The sequence below is a fragment of the Balaenoptera borealis genome, assembly GCF_965194805.1.
Source record: "Balaenoptera borealis genome assembly, chromosome: 7".
Taxonomy (NCBI): Eukaryota; Metazoa; Chordata; class Mammalia; order Artiodactyla; family Balaenopteridae; genus Balaenoptera; species Balaenoptera borealis.
Window position 1 is genome coordinate 115,819,996 of NC_138864.1, and position 15,564 is coordinate 115,835,559.

Sequence of the window (15,564 nt, forward strand, 5' to 3'; positions counted from 1 at the left end):
CTTTGTTTTGAGACAGCTCCGTCCAGCAACTGTCACCAGCAGAATGACGTGGTGCCTGGGCCTCCCTCCAAGAGGCTGCTCCCATGGGGACTTTCTCTGCTCACACTTGGTCACTGGCTTCACTGCCACCCCCCTTTGTGCCTCAGCACCCAGGCTTCTCCCAACTGAAAAAGCCCTCACGGTAGTCATCACCCTGCTTTCGTCTTCCTTTTTCCCCTGGCATCTGCGTTTTCCTTGTCCTCCTTTCTCAACTACTCCAATAAGTTTCTTCCCCTGGCAATTCTCTCCCTCATCCCTACAGCACGGCTTCTCTCTGCGCTGCTGTGTTAGAACATTCCTGGGGAGGCCACGGGGCGTCCCCTCTGATGGTCTCTGCGGCGGCAGTGACGTGGGTCTGAGGCCACGCTATGGCCCTATTTCTCTGCCGTCCCTTTTCCCCTCTCCACCACAGACTTAATCCTCCCCTTGACTTTCAACTGCGTCTTCCTTCCGAGTGCGAACTCGTCCAAAGCACACAAGACTGACAAATCTAACCTTTGCTCCTAACTGCTCCCGAATTCTATACCTTAATTGTCCAAATGAACATTCTACTGATACTGGACGGAGACAACACACCAAACAAGCAGCTCGGAATCCCTCTTCTGTCTTATTATAGGTACTCTGTCCCCAGCCTGTCATCAACACCAACACAACAACGGTTTCCAAATGCTTAAAATTCCTTTCCCTTGGTTACCCTTCCTCTTTCTTATCTCACATTCAATACTTTATGAAACCCAGCAGATTCCTATTCTGTAAAAGATCTAACGTTGCTGTGTCTGCCCCATTTTCTCAGCAGACACCCAAGCTATGCAGGCACTGACCCAGCTCTGCTGGCTGGACTCCTGTCTTCAGCCCCTGGCCACATTCATCAATCAATTCACCCCCTAGTCACAATTATTATTCCATTGCCCACTTTCCAGAAATCTACAACTGGTCTTTATTCTCACTACATTACCAAACTCATCTCCTGTTAAATTAGCACCTGGTACTTCACTTTCTCTTACATATATAGTCACCCCAGCTGGGACACCCAGGGCTCAGCTAATCTGACCCTGCTGCCCATCTGAGGATCACCCAGGACTGGGGTTTCAGTGCAAATGCTTATGGTGGGACCTGTTCATTTTGAGCTTTGAGAACGTTCTTCAGTTGTTCTGTTTCCAACGAGACTGTAACCTCTTTAAAATCAGTAAGTCAGGGCTTCCCTGGTGGCGCAGTGGTTAAGAATCCGCCTGCCAGTGCAGGGGACACGGGTTCGAGCCCTGGTCCGGGAAGGTCCCACATGCCGTGGAGCAACTAAGCCTGTACGCCACAACTCCTGAGGCTGCGCGCCACAACTACTGAAGCCCGTGCGCCTAGAGCCCATGCTCTGCAACAGGAGAAGCCACCGCAATGAGAAGCCCATGCATTGCAATGAAGAGTGGCCCCTGGTCACCGCAACTAGAGAAAGCCTGCACCCAGCAACGAAGACCCAATGCAGCCAAAAAAAAAAAAAAAAAAAAATTCAGTAAGTCAGTAAGCAGATCTATACACTGAGATGTCCAGATGGTGGTTTCGATATAGCAACTACTCGATAGCCCCTGCTGATGGGCAGTGAACATTAGTAGCCAGAAGCCAGTTTCTAAGAGGGCTAGCAATAATGCACAATCAAAAGGACATCTAGAAAAGGACAGAGGTGAGCATGTTTCTGGACACTGCAAGTTTTCAAAATTATTCACTGGTCTACGTGAAGAGCAAATATTTTACTCTTTGGGCCTTCCCTCCTTTAATTAAAAAGGTCAAGATGAGTACTAGGTAAATCAGAGTTTGAAATGGGGTAGGAATGTCAAGCTATCTTTAACCTGCAACTCACTGACCATGCGTTCGGGCCTTCTGAGACTTGAGAAGGGGCTGGCCAAGGTGTACCCTTGTGAAAGGGGCTGTCACTACGTCACTACGTCACAAAAAACCCAAGGCTCACTGGAACCATTAAGGACACTCCGGCACTTCTTTTTTTTTTTTTTTTTGGTAACATTATAAAGATATCTGATTTTAATTGAAAGGGATTCACTGTATATGCTTATCCACCTCTTTAAATCTTATTACTCCCTCTGGCACTTCTTAAAAGTCAAAGGTCAGGTGACCAAATGTCATTTTATGGACTGGCAAATATCATCTTCTTCCTTGAAGTTTTAACTAGACAGATAAGATACTCCAGAAGGAACTGTCCCACTGTGTAAGTGACTCTCTGGGAGTTGGTACAGGACTCCTAGAAAGTGCAGTCATTCTTTGAGGATGCCACAAATAGATGCAGTCATTTGCACCATGAGACACCTTATTTTTGATGCTATGACCTGCAGTCATTTTGACTGATCCTTTCAATTCCTGCTTAAAGTGGTACGGAACAAAAACATGCTAGAAAGTGTATTCAACAACCTTGTAACAGTATTAAAAAACTATATGAAAAAAAAATCTGTACTGCCACTCTAACACAAAAGTTTTTCACTTACAATTTTTTATATAGTTGTAATCAGTCCATGTACAATTTTGCTTTCTTTTGTCACTGATAGTTTGTAATTACTCTTGTATACTTTTGATCTTTATACTTATCACCCAGACTCCACCCAACTATTAATATTCCATTTTCAAACTTTTATTCTTCATTGTTCATTTGCTGATTCTGTTGTCTCTTATATTCAATTTTTAGAAAAAATAGTTGGATAATTATATATATGCATACAGCTTTAAAAAATCAATTATTTGTAATTTTAAGGAATGAGATTATCAAGTGAAAGGATATAAATATATTTATGGCTGCTGTTATAATTTGCCAAGTTGATCTTTAGTAGGATTGTACAAACCTATAGTTTTAAATTCAATTTTATAATTTTTGATCTACCTCTTGTGTTGAGTCACTGCTGCAGGGTCCTAAAATAGTGACTGCCATTTCAGAAACGGCATTGACTTGCTGGCTTTTGTAATAAGAAAACCAATAACAAAGGGAAAGCTCTCACAACAAAAGCCATATATCCTGGAAAAAGTTTGTACATTTGTACAATGTACAAAACATACTGGTTAATCTCCTTTACACACAGAACAATCTGGTTTCATATGTAATAAGTTGTGAATACTTTCTATTTTACCTGGGTTATCTTTTAGGTAAGACAGAAGAGAGCATTTATTTACACATAAATTAAAATTAACACTATCTTATGCAAAAATAGTTAGATAACTTACTATTAACCAAGTAAGTCTGATTAATGCTACATGTTGTGGGAAACAGACATGATTTACTTTTTATTTAACTGGGTGTCTGGTGAGACATCACTCACGTGAAGCACTGATAAGTGTGCTTTATCACATATATTTCTTCTAGATTGACTAGAAGAAATTAATAAATGAAATCAATTCTACTAGAGTTAAATGCCATTAATTTTGTGATTAAAATTACAAATGTTAATTCAGATTTTCTGGGACTGTCTGGCTAATGTTAAAATTGTACATTTGATTGGATATTAGCTGTTCTATTTCGTTGAGACAAAATCCAGCTTTGAATCCAAGTGGTTAAAAATGGTGAAGTAAAAAAGGACTGATGACTATCTTTTATTCCTCTAAATGTAACTATTTACACTGACTGGCTTTTGCCTATATGCCTTTCAACTGTCAAGATATTTTGAAAATAATAGACCATGGAAGAATTCATGAAGTGTCAGGATCAACTTAACCTGTGCTTTCTAATGTGAGGCGTAGAATTTACAGAAGGGCCAATTCAATTTTCTTATCAAAAGCAAAACCAAGAACATGGCCTTAAAATCCCTTCCTTTGGGTTAATTAATCCCTTTAGCTAACAACTACTTTAAAAAATGGAGGTTTACCATTCTGAGTAGGGAGTGACCTTTCTGGAAGAATCTCAGAGCCCTTCTCCCACTTAGGAGGCCACAGTGCATCCCCTAGGCCAGTGGGTCACTGTGTACGCAGCCTGCTGTTAAGTCATTTAAAAGGATGAACCATAAACAGAAGCCCTGATCTCTCACTTTGAGGAGCTGGTGATCTGGCAGGGGAAATAGCTACACTGACTTCACATAATTAAAGACAGCGGTACCATTAATAAGCCCATTTTTTTCTTTTGTAACAGAGAAAGATCTTAAAAATTGTCTTCTTAAATCCAGCGTTTCAAGACTCATTTGTGAATGAGAAAACAAGACTATAAAAGGTTCTCCATAAATTATCTGATGAGTATGGTTCTTACACGGATGATATTTGGCAAATGGAGGGATGACCTGAAACCACAAAAACGCAATGGGAAATTCCTAGGCGTCACCGAATCGTTTCACGAGCAACGATACTACCACAGTGACACACAAAAGTTAAGTGATGAAGTAGAAAAGCACTAAAGCCTAGGATAACCAAATAGATTATATCTCAAAAAAGACTTCAATAATGTGAAATTACATCAACTACGATGGAAAAAAACAGTCTACAAACATTATAAATATGTTAGTGTGGCTTTTAGAGAAGACGGATGAAATATAAAGAGCTATTGACGGCAGTCATACGGCAATGAGGTCAGCACAACAGCCCGGCACAGGCGTACCTGGCTGAATCTTAAACTGGGATAATTAAGCTTTATTTATGTCTTGCAATGCCCATCATTTTAATCTTTTCTTTATGGAGATTCCAAGACAGTGCAAAACGTGGCACAATTAACAGGTTAAATGTATTTTTTACTAGCTCTACTAAAAAGATTTGGTTTAAATTACCCTCAAATTGCTTTCAGACATTGGGCAAGTGAGAACTGATACGGTAAACGCTAAACATTTTCAACTCTCATAATGGGTTTGAGACGCCGGCCTGAGAAGGTTCAGAAGTCATACAAGAAGCTGTTCCTCCTTCAGTGGACACCTCTCCCCGCACAACTGGTGGAGGGGTGCAGAGTCAAAGGGTCCCCCCAGGTCTGCACCCTGATTAAGATTCTGGACTCTCAGGTGGCAGGAGCGACATGATGTAATTACTGATCATTCCCGTAGTCGGCAGTGGAGGGGGAGCTGCACCTCTCATTCCTGATATTCAAATCGGATTGTTTTCAGACAAGTTTAAGTATCTTCTACCTTTGATGACAACTTGAAAAGTAACATTCTTAAAACCCACAATTTGAAACAGTGAACCAAAGGAGTAATTTGTGACAGAAAGAACATTAAGATATTTTCATAATACTTGAAAACGAAGTATTACAACTGGAATTTGGTGAAGTGAAATTGGCACGTCAAACACAATAGAAGATTGTAAGAGTAAAAGGTAGAATAATTAAAAGAAATAGTAATTATACCCAAGACAGGTTTATAGAAAACCACACTGGTTAACCTTGTATTTATAGACTTGAAAAGAACTGCGAATGTGACATTTTCTCTAATATTGTGATTGCTCTGCACCCATCTTTATGCCAGTCTCTAAAATTGATACAGCCACTATGGAGAACAGTATGGAGGTTCCTTAAAAAACTAAAAAACAAAACTACCATATGACCCAGCAATCCCACTACTGTGCATATACCCTGAGAAAACCATAATTCAAAAAGAGTCACGTACCACAATGTTCACTGCAGCTCTATTTACGATAGCCAGGACATGGAATCAACCTAAGTGTCCATCGACAGATGAATGGATAAAGAAGATGTGACACATATATACAATGGAATATTACTCAGCCATAAAAAGAAACGAAGTTGAACTATTTGTAGTGAGGTGGATGGACCTAGAGTCTGTCACACAGAGTGAAGTAAGTCAGAAAGAGAAAAACAAATACCGTATGCTAACACATATATATGGAATCTAAAAAAAAAAATGGTCATGAAGAAGCTAGGGGCAAGACGGGAATAAAGACACAGACCTACTAGAGAATGGACTTGAGAATACGGGGAGGGGGAAGGGTTAGCTGGGACAAAGTGAGAGAGTGGCATGGGCATATATACACTACCAAACGTAAAATAGATAGCTAGTGGGAAGCAGCCGCATAGCACAGGGAGATCAGCTCGGTGCTTTGTGACCACCTAGAGGGGTGGGATAGGGAGGGTGGGAGGGAGACGCAAGAGGGAGGAGATATGGGGATATATGTATATGTATAACTGATTCACTGTTATAAAGCAGAAACTAACACACCACTGTAAAGCAATTATACTCCAATAAAGATGTTAAAAAAAAAAAAAAAAAGAGTGCTGAATGCAGATCAGAAAATCACAGCCGACTGAGAACTATTTATACGATCTGTGTGCCCAAATGGATTGGACTCCCTTACAGTGCCTTCAGTTGTGAGTGAAGTTGTAATGAAGTGACTTCAATGTATTTATTAGAAACGGGCTTTGCCAGACTCTGAGCGTTGAGTGCTATAGTTCAGGTGGGCAACGCAGACTATTTTAATTATTCCCATTTGTTCACTGTAGGCAGATCTCAGAGATATTGCAGGTTTGGTTCCAGAACACAGCAATAAAGTGAGTCACACGAATTTTTCGTTTCCCAGTGCATATAAAAGTTATTTTTACATTATACTGTGGTCTATTGTGCCTAAGAAAGGTACTTTACTGCTAAAAAATGCTAACCGTTATCTGACAAAGCAGGGTTGTCACAAACCTTCAATTTGTAAAAACTGTAATATCTGTGAAGCACAATAAATCAGGGTATGCTTGTATTTACGGATCTAGTTTAAAATGACACATTTGAATTTTAACATTATAATACATTGTTCTGGATTTTTGTAAAACGATTTTTATTGATTTCTTATAGCTTGTCTACAGCTCATTCATTCATTAATTCAACACTTATCTAGTGACCACAATGCATGCTGGGTACTGTTTTAGATGCTAGAGATAATACCGTGAATAAAATAGACACACCCACTGCAAACCTCCCTGCCCTCATGGAATTTACATTTTCCCTCATATAACACACGGAATGTTAATAGAATTGATTAGCTATTGACTTAGTGATTTGAAAATACGTCACATTTATTTAAGGTGGCATGAAATTATACAATATCTTTGATATGGAAGACTAGTCAGGTTTATAAGAAGAACTGGGAAAGTTTTAAATATGTCATACCAACTAGTCATTAATTACTGCAGAAAGGTCAGTTCAAGTCCTGACTTCAGAACATAAGGACTTAAAAAAATAATTTAAAATAACATTTTTATTAATTCTGGGGTCAATTAAGATCATTAAACCAGAATCATGATTTATTTAGTCATTGTGGGTTGTCCTCTACATGACTACCTCATCTTTAACTCCTATTATAGTTATAAAGAATTTACACTTTTACTATCCTCAGACATGGTATGATTTAGTATTTTATAATGTATTCAGTATCCTCCTTGCAAAAAAAATAACGCAAGTTGGAACAAAGCCTAGAAGGCAAAATTACCACCTGCAACAATTAAGCCAAATATTTTAACAGCCATAAATCTGTGTAGAACAGAAAGTCCTAGTGGTTAGAACAGTGGTGATTAGAAAAGCAGTGGTTAGAACATTTTTTATGGCAAAAAAAAAGGGGGGGGGGAGGGGAGGTTGGGGGAGAGGATGGCCAGTAAATGACATCAGAGACCTACAGAGTCAGCCCACCTGCTCTGAGGCCCGGGTGGAGGTGAAGAGTGGGCAAAGGATAAGCTGACAAGGCCGAGACTGAAAGAGTGTCAGTCGGGAAGAAACAGAAGGAGCATGTTGGCTGGCAGCAAATGAAGGGAGTGGTGGCAGGCTCCTGACCTTGACAGCGACGTACTCTCGCTCTCATTCATATTCTGTCAGTTCTCTCTCTCCCTCACAGAGGACAAGTCAGTCAGCCACCACTGCTCTGAGCACACTGCCAAATCCCCCCTCCCCGAGCAGCGGCCCAGCGTCGTCTGCTTCTTTTATAAGACGAAATGGAGGAAGATGAGGTTGCAGGAGCCCCTGGGGACTGAGGTCTGTGGGGCTACCTGTGTGAGGCTCTGGGCGGGCTGGGGTCGGGTGGAGATGCTGGCCGGGCTGTGGGCCCAGGTGTTTGCATTCGAATTCCCTCTCACTGTTTCAAGTGGGTCTTTGCTGTCCTTCTACCTGCAAGGGCAGTAGGTACCCTAAAGAAGTCTATTTTTAAAATGTTTATTTCCAGCACATTGTCTGGCACCGGGTAAAGCCCATTCATAGAGGGTGGTGTTCAAACACCTGCTGTCTTCCGGTTTGGGGATCTTCAGCATAAACGTAGTAAAGAAGCTATATATAGCCAAAAATAACAGTGACGCCGATAACCAAAATTTGTGTGGCCCTTCACAGTTTATAAGGCGTCTTCCCCAACACCCTCTCTTCCGTCCCTCAGAGCTGTGCTGAAGGCGTCTTACGGGTTCAGTGAGGTCAGGTTTCACACTATGCCAAGTGAGGGGAGATTTTTGTTTTTCATCTTTTAATCCTCTTCCGTTATCCCACATATAAAGCAGCAAGAAAAATTAAACGAGAAACTGCTTGGTATTGATTAGGTAAAATGGTGACTTAAAGATAGGAGAGATCCATAAGGAGCAAGACAGCCCGAATCCACCCAGAGAGCGAGGTGTGAGCTGAGCCTGAGCAAGGAAGGTGTTGGAGGGAACGCGGTAGAGGGAGGGCCTTCGCCTGTGGATAAAGTAGGAACAGGGGCACAGAGAGGGGAGCCAGACTGGCTACAACAGAACAGTAAAAACAGATCTCAGGCAGACTGACCTAGTCTGGCCCCAAGTATCAAACCTGGCACGGACCGAATGCTGTTACTTTCCACAAGAGGAAGAAAAAGGAACACGGTTATCATACTAATCAATTAGTCTTCTGTTTTCAACCTCAATTACCAGAGCAAATTAATTACTTCATTAAGTAGGAGATTCTCCCTTGATTTCAGTCATTAATGAATATTACTAAGTAAAACTGGATTTGTATGTCTAAAACTTTCGCTTTTCATACCCTTGATAGGGCTTAGGGTCAAGACGAGAAAGAGGCTCTGGATATGAACTTGGGACTCCAGCCCTGGCCATCACCTTCCCTCCATCCATCCAGGCTCTTCTCTGTAAGAACCATCGAACTGAACTGTCCTTGGAATCCAGATGCCTTAGCGTCTGCCTCCATCAGTCTTAAAACTAACACTGGGATAAGTGCTCTCATCTTTTCTGTATTTGTGCTGTGTCTAATTTTAGTTTTATTGTACCAAAATGACTGATGTGGGTTTAACTGCTTTCTCAGATGAGTGTTGGTTCATCCGACGGACAGATGCTCGCTCCTACACTCATTAGCCTGGTGCATTCTGACTAATTTATGGAACGGGGTAGGGTACGTTTTCCCCAGCAACACATCCTGCTGTGACTGTAACATCACCAAACATTTCAAAGTGACTGTAGCTATGTTAAAAATACTAGCTAACCACTGAGAGAGGTGTGGCGGGCTGAAGTCCCTGGCCCCGGGGTATGGACAGCTTGTGAGACGGGACACACACCTACCAACAAACAACACGAAAAGTCAGGGCCTGGCCAGCTGGGTGGGGCTGACTTGAGTTTTTTGGAAGGAGCTTTGAGGTGGACCCTCAAGCTAGTGCTAGGAGCTAGGAGAGGACAAGGGTTTCCAGTCCAGGGACAAAGTGTGACAAGCCAACTCTCTGATGAGACTCAAAACGACCTACTTCCTTCAACGACGCCTCAACAGATGGCTGCGCTTCGCTCCTCCTCGGTGGTTTTCCTACACCCAGGTTCCTTCCCCAGTATGAATCACTCCCACAGCAACGTTCCCAAACCAGACCTCCCATCAGGTCAGTCCCCTGCTCAGGAGGACCAAGTACAGGCTGTCACCCTAAAATATGGTCCTAAGGTAACTGTATTCATCCTGGTTCCTTCCTCTGAGTAGAGGCCAGCAATCTCCTTCTGCAAAGGGACAGGTGATAAATAATTTTGGCTTTCAGGCCACACTGTTGCAACTATTCACCTTGGCTGGCCTGGCATAAGAGTAGCCACAGACACCTGGCAATGAGTGGACGGGGCTGGCCTGTGGGCTGTGGTTTGCTGACCCTTCCGTAGACATCCCAAGGCTGGGCCCAGCCATGCTGAGCCCTTGGCCGCCCCCCTTGGGCCTTCCAGCCGAGAGACCAACCTCTTTCCATGCGGTCTCCTCACACTCATTATTGGCTGTCAACGTCCCACACTCTCTTCTGCCTGCCTCAAAGGCCCCTCCACCGTTACACCCGTCTGCTCCCCCAACCAGCCCCTTCAGCAGACATTTGTGGGCCGCCCACCGCGTGCTCAGCGCCAGGTATACAGCGTGGAAGGCTGGTCCCGCGTGGGAGCGTTAGAGTCTAGTAGGGGTGACAGACAGGTGAGGACGATCTCAACAGCATGGAGGAGCCGGATGAAGCTCCCCTGCCTCTGACTTGCCACGGCACCTGCTCTCTACAACGAAACACCTCATGCTTCTGTATCTACACCCTGGAGTTGAGGCCCCTCCGGAGAAGACACCTCACACGGTTCCTTGCACACAGTGGGTACTCAAAAAACAGTTACTAAAGTGAATTAAAATTTAAATTGAATTAACTAAAATTTAAATTAATAGTGCCTTATGTCTACCTGACACGCATACAAATTTTAGAACTTTAAATAAGAAACTACTGTATAGCACAGGGAACGCTACTCAATATTCTGTAATGACATATATGGGAAAAGAACCTAAAAAAGAGTGGATATATGTATATGTGTAACTGATTCACTTTGCTGTACAGCAGAAACTAACACAACAGTGTAAATCAACTATACTCCAATAAAGATTAATTAAAAAAAGGTGTATCGAACCCGCTGTATGCCTCAGATTTAAGCAATGCTCTATGTCAATTATATCTCAGTAAGGCTGAAAAGAATTTTAATAAATTAAAAAAAATAATAAAAAAATTTTATAACTTTAATATTTTTCAATAAATATAATACAATGTTAAGGTGAGGGGACTGATTTCCAAAGAACAGGACCATAAAAGAAACCGGAAATAAGTAGGAGCTGGAGGCTGACATGCGTATTTTTTTACATATGTGTCAAACAACAACAACACAACAGCTCTGTGACCATCCTTCTAGCTGGCAAAGTGACTCGTATTTTGTGGACAAGCACTTGCGAAGATTACGCTAAGGAGACGTGGCCACTCCGAGTAGATTAGAGAAGTGGAAATGGGGCTATGGAATCATATTAGGAACGCCATATGCTTGGAGGGACCACCTTTAAACTAAACCTCCTATCAAAACACCTTCACGGGGCACTGCCAGTTATAAATGTGCTATACTCGACTGGGAGAAAATTCCATGAGCTTACAAAACCTCGCTAGAAGCATTAAAATTTCCTAGCCGTTTCAATATTTGTCATTCAGCAAATGTTAATATTTCTTTTTGTATTCCTACTGAAGCTTGAAATTAACATGGCTTTTTGTTTATTTCTTCATTTCTGCACTCTTGTCAGCTCATCTCAGGAATGTACTTTGTTAGCTGGCTGCTGCAGAGCCAAAAAAAAAAAAGCCTAAAGACATTCACACCCTGACTAGTAAAAGGCTCTGCATGAAATTACATTTGTTCTTTAACCTCTCAGAAATAGAACCTTTCGCTTAAAGTAAACATTTAACACCTAGGATGCCTTTATCAAGAAACATTTTGAGACAGACATTAGTCTCTCTCGGTCCCCAGAGCCAGAACCCTAGAGGTGCAAAGTTCTCTACAGATGATACCGAGGGACCGTGTGTACAGGGTATGAAGGCTGGAAAGCAAGGGTGAACACGGAATTTTCTAAGGCAAACTGATCTCTGAAAAACACCCCTCCCCCTCCCCAAGACTCTTTAAGTCTTGTACTTTCAAACCACTCTGGATGCAGGTCCCAGGGAAGGTCCTCTCTGCCCCAGGACTGTTTGTGTTGGATCCAGACTGCTTCCCAAGGACCCGACTCCGCGAAGCCTCCTCCCAGCTGGGAACCTGATTTACACCCCAGCTTAGCTGCTGCCCTGACAGCTCTGGTGGGCGTGGGGCCTTCAGAAGGAGAGCCCTGACCTGGGGCACTTGGGAGGGAGCAGCCTCTGGCTCAGGTACCCAATATTGAGTTTATGTTGCTGACTTAAAATCCTGCCCCACAGGGTGCCTTGGGTGTTTTGGGGACGCTGCTTTATGAAGAATTTTGTGGCGGCAAGGGACTGTTTTGAAAAGTATAGACCGTGACAGACATGGGTACTGAATGTCCCCAGGAACAGAATTATCAGAGTCTGTATCCAAAACTGGCTTGAAGAATGCCTCAAATGTGGCAAACCATTTTTAACTTGATGTTAAGATCGGCCAAGAGTCTTCAGAAGACAGAATCTTTCTCACATCCGTGGGTATGTGTGTGTTTAAATGTGCTTGCTGAACTTCCCAGCTAGGACAGAAGGGCACAGCCGTCCCGGTTCAGAACATGGCACCTGATAAAGCTCGGAGGACAGCCACCGATGGTGGCTCTGCGTGTCCTTTTAAGGCCGTTTCCACGGGCTGTGTCTCCCGCCTGTCACGAGGACCCTGCTTAGACCACAGGGCCCCCGGGTTACACAGCACCCCCTGTCCCGGGGTACCTGCTCGTGAATTTCCCGTGGAGAATATCATGATGCTATATTCATCCTTCTCTTGGCTGATGTTGACTCACTATATGATAAAGCCACTCTTCAATCTCTATTTCGGGTAGACTATGCACTTCGGGGGAGCTGGTAACACGCCTCTCCTAATATAAACGTACAGGAGAGGCCATTAAATGCAGGCCTCTGAAGTTTTCATTGGGTCAATGTCTTCACTGCCACATCCCATAACCAACTTGAAAACTAAACTTGTGATGTCTTCTCGGACTTTGGCTTTTAATCGTTCTCTTTCTTGGCTTGTTTTGATAACGCAAGCCCGCTGCTATCCCCACGTGAGGACCGGGGACAGGATGGGGGCGAATGGGGAGGAGGGAGGAAGAAACCCTGCTTTTTGGGTCCTTCTGAGTCGTCCTTATTAAAAGCTGATTTCAAAAGTTTGTGGTGAATTTTCAGAACGCCAGGTATAACCCCTCTATATAAACAGAAGCACAAATCCACTGCCACTGCCCATTTCTGGATTATCTGCCGTTTTACACACTGAGCCCCAATGCTCCACCCACCCTCCCATCTCCTCCTCCCGTCAGCCTGGACGATCAAGAGGTGACCATGGAAAATTATCTCCAGCGATTGCTAAATGCCACGTAGGAAAAAAGTCACATTTTCTGTGAGCCCAAGTTAAGCTGTTTGCTCTAAATGAAAATTAAGGATGCCGCAGCCCCTACCAGGAAGCGCATTTAAAGATTCTCACGTGACGTGTCCCGGGGGACACGTACCCCAGGGACAAAAGGTTTTCTTTAAGAAAAGTCTCAGAATGCAGCCTGGACTCTCCGCTGGCCAAGCCGAGTCCGCTGCAGCACCCACCGCAGCACCCACTGCTCCTGGGAGTGGAAGGCCTCAAGTTCTCCGAGCCAGAATCCCCCCGTAGGTCTTTGCCCAGTGACCCGGGGCCTCGCTTGCGGGACAGCCTCCCTGGGGAGTGGGAGTTGCGCCAGCCCACAGCCGCCTGGCCTGAGTGGGCTTTGTTCTTTCTAGCCCAGGAATCACAACTGCCTTCTTCAAGTCTGGTTCCTTCCCTTAATTTGCCACCTCTGTTGCTGGCCCACAGCTTGTGCCACTTTTGGTGCAGACCCTGGGTGATGCTGGGCTCATGGTAACACGCCGACGTGGCCGCTGCCCCAGCTCCCGCCTGTCCTCGGTGCTGCTCACTGCAGGCCACGTCGCTTCCGCCCTAGAAGGAAGGCGTTCTTGACTGCCAGTTACTAGCCCAGTATTCGTGGCGTCCCAGGCCCTGATAATTCAGTCCAAGTTACCCTGCCAGTCTCATCGATCACTCACTCACTTTTTCATCTGTCCATTCATTCATAACGATCCCCTGAGGCCTGCAGCAAGTCAGGCATTGTGCCTGGCACCAGAGACACTAAATAACACGCATCTCTAGCTGAGTTTCCTCAAGAAACTCACACTCGAGGATTGGGAGCCAGACCTATAAGCCTGTATGTGCAGTAAAGGGTCAGGACGAAGGGTTCTATCCAGGCACCAAGGAGGGAGATGGCAGTTCTTGGTTCCTTAGGGCCCAGCTTGGACGCCACCTCTGACGGGAAGCTTTCCCTCATTACCCACCCTCCTCTGGGTCCTTCTGGGGGGCAGGGCAGTAATGAATGTGCTCAACCTCGGCCCGCACAGGCATGAACAGTCCTCGACAGCAGGAACTGTGCTCTCTGCTGCAACTGGCACCCTGGCTTGTACACGGTGAATGCTCCGTGCATGTCTACGGCTGATTCAAATGTACCTAATAGTAAATCTTAGGCTCAGGGTCAACAGCGACCTTCCCAAAGTATTGCACTGAGAACCCACGTTCCTCCTTCTTCTGATGGAGGGGGCAGAAGTGTGCCAGACGACTGTAGTCAGGAGTCTGCCTGCCGGCCCCAGCTCTCCACTCTGAGTTGTGTGCTTTCCAAAGACTCTCCTCAGACCCCTCCGGCCCTTGTCCCCCATCTGTTATCTGCAGGACAGTAGAGGCCCCAGATGGGGAGCAGGTGGGAGGAGAGGACCAGGCCTCAGGGGAGCAACACAGCAGCAGGACGAGACTTTCTGGTGGTGGATGGAGAATGAACCTCCCCCCTTAGAGACGAAGCATGTCCACCACTCATACACCATCCCTTCAGTAAGGTCACTCGCTCATTACTGAACAAAACCTTGCTGTCTGTGATGCTGAGCGTTACCCAGGGGGGCCGGGTTTTCAAACTCAGAGTCTGGACCACGACCACTACGAGCCCATCGCGCTCATGTGCTTCCTGTACACGCATGCGCTACATGTATCGAGATAAAAACACTGTAAGACACTGCACCAGCTATCTGTTGCAGGTGACAAATCACCACAAAACTCAGCGGCTTAAAATAACAACAGGCATTATCGCATAGTTTCCATAGGTCAGAGATACAGTAGCGGCCTAGCTGTGTCGTTTGGTTCAGGGTGTCTCATGAGGCTGTAATTAAGATGATCTGGGGCTTCCTTGGTGGCGCAGTGGTTGAGAATCTGCCTGCCAATGCAGGGGACACGGGTTCGAGTCCTGGTCTGGGAAGATCCCACATGCCGCGGAGCGACTAGGCCCATGAGCCACAATTGCTGAGCCTGCGCGTCTGGAGCCTGTGCTCTGCAACAAGAGAGGCCGCGATAGTGAGAGGCCCGCGCACCACGATGAAGAGTGGCCCCCACTTGCCGCAACTAGAGAAAGCCCTCGCACAGAAACAAAGACCCAACACAGCCAAAAATAAATAAATAAATAAATAAAATTAAAAAAAAAAAAAAAAAGATGATCTGCTTCTAAGCTCACCTACATGGCTGTCGGCAGGAAGCCTCAGTCACTCTCTGGCTGTTGGCTGGAGGCCTCGGTTTCTTTCTACATGGGACTCTACTGGGCTGCTCACAATAAACACAGATAGATTTTTTTTTTTCCC

At 44.6% G+C, this 15,564-nt stretch overlaps 1 protein-coding gene and 1 long non-coding RNA gene across 9 annotated transcripts in view; both read right to left on the reverse strand.

Annotated features, from left to right (window-relative positions):
- HIPK2 (homeodomain interacting protein kinase 2) overlaps positions 1 to 15,564 on the reverse strand; it is a 186,840-nt gene that overhangs the window by 77,091 nt on the left and 94,185 nt on the right. The gene's annotated exons all lie outside the window — the stretch shown is intronic.
- LOC309632633 overlaps positions 1 to 15,564 on the reverse strand; it is a 47,182-nt gene that overhangs the window by 3,684 nt on the left and 27,934 nt on the right. Inside the window, exon 1 of the long non-coding RNA XR_014247013.1 lies at positions 1 to 15,564. This exon is cut by the window's right edge and continues 27,934 nt beyond it. This is a non-coding gene — a long non-coding RNA (uncharacterized lncRNA).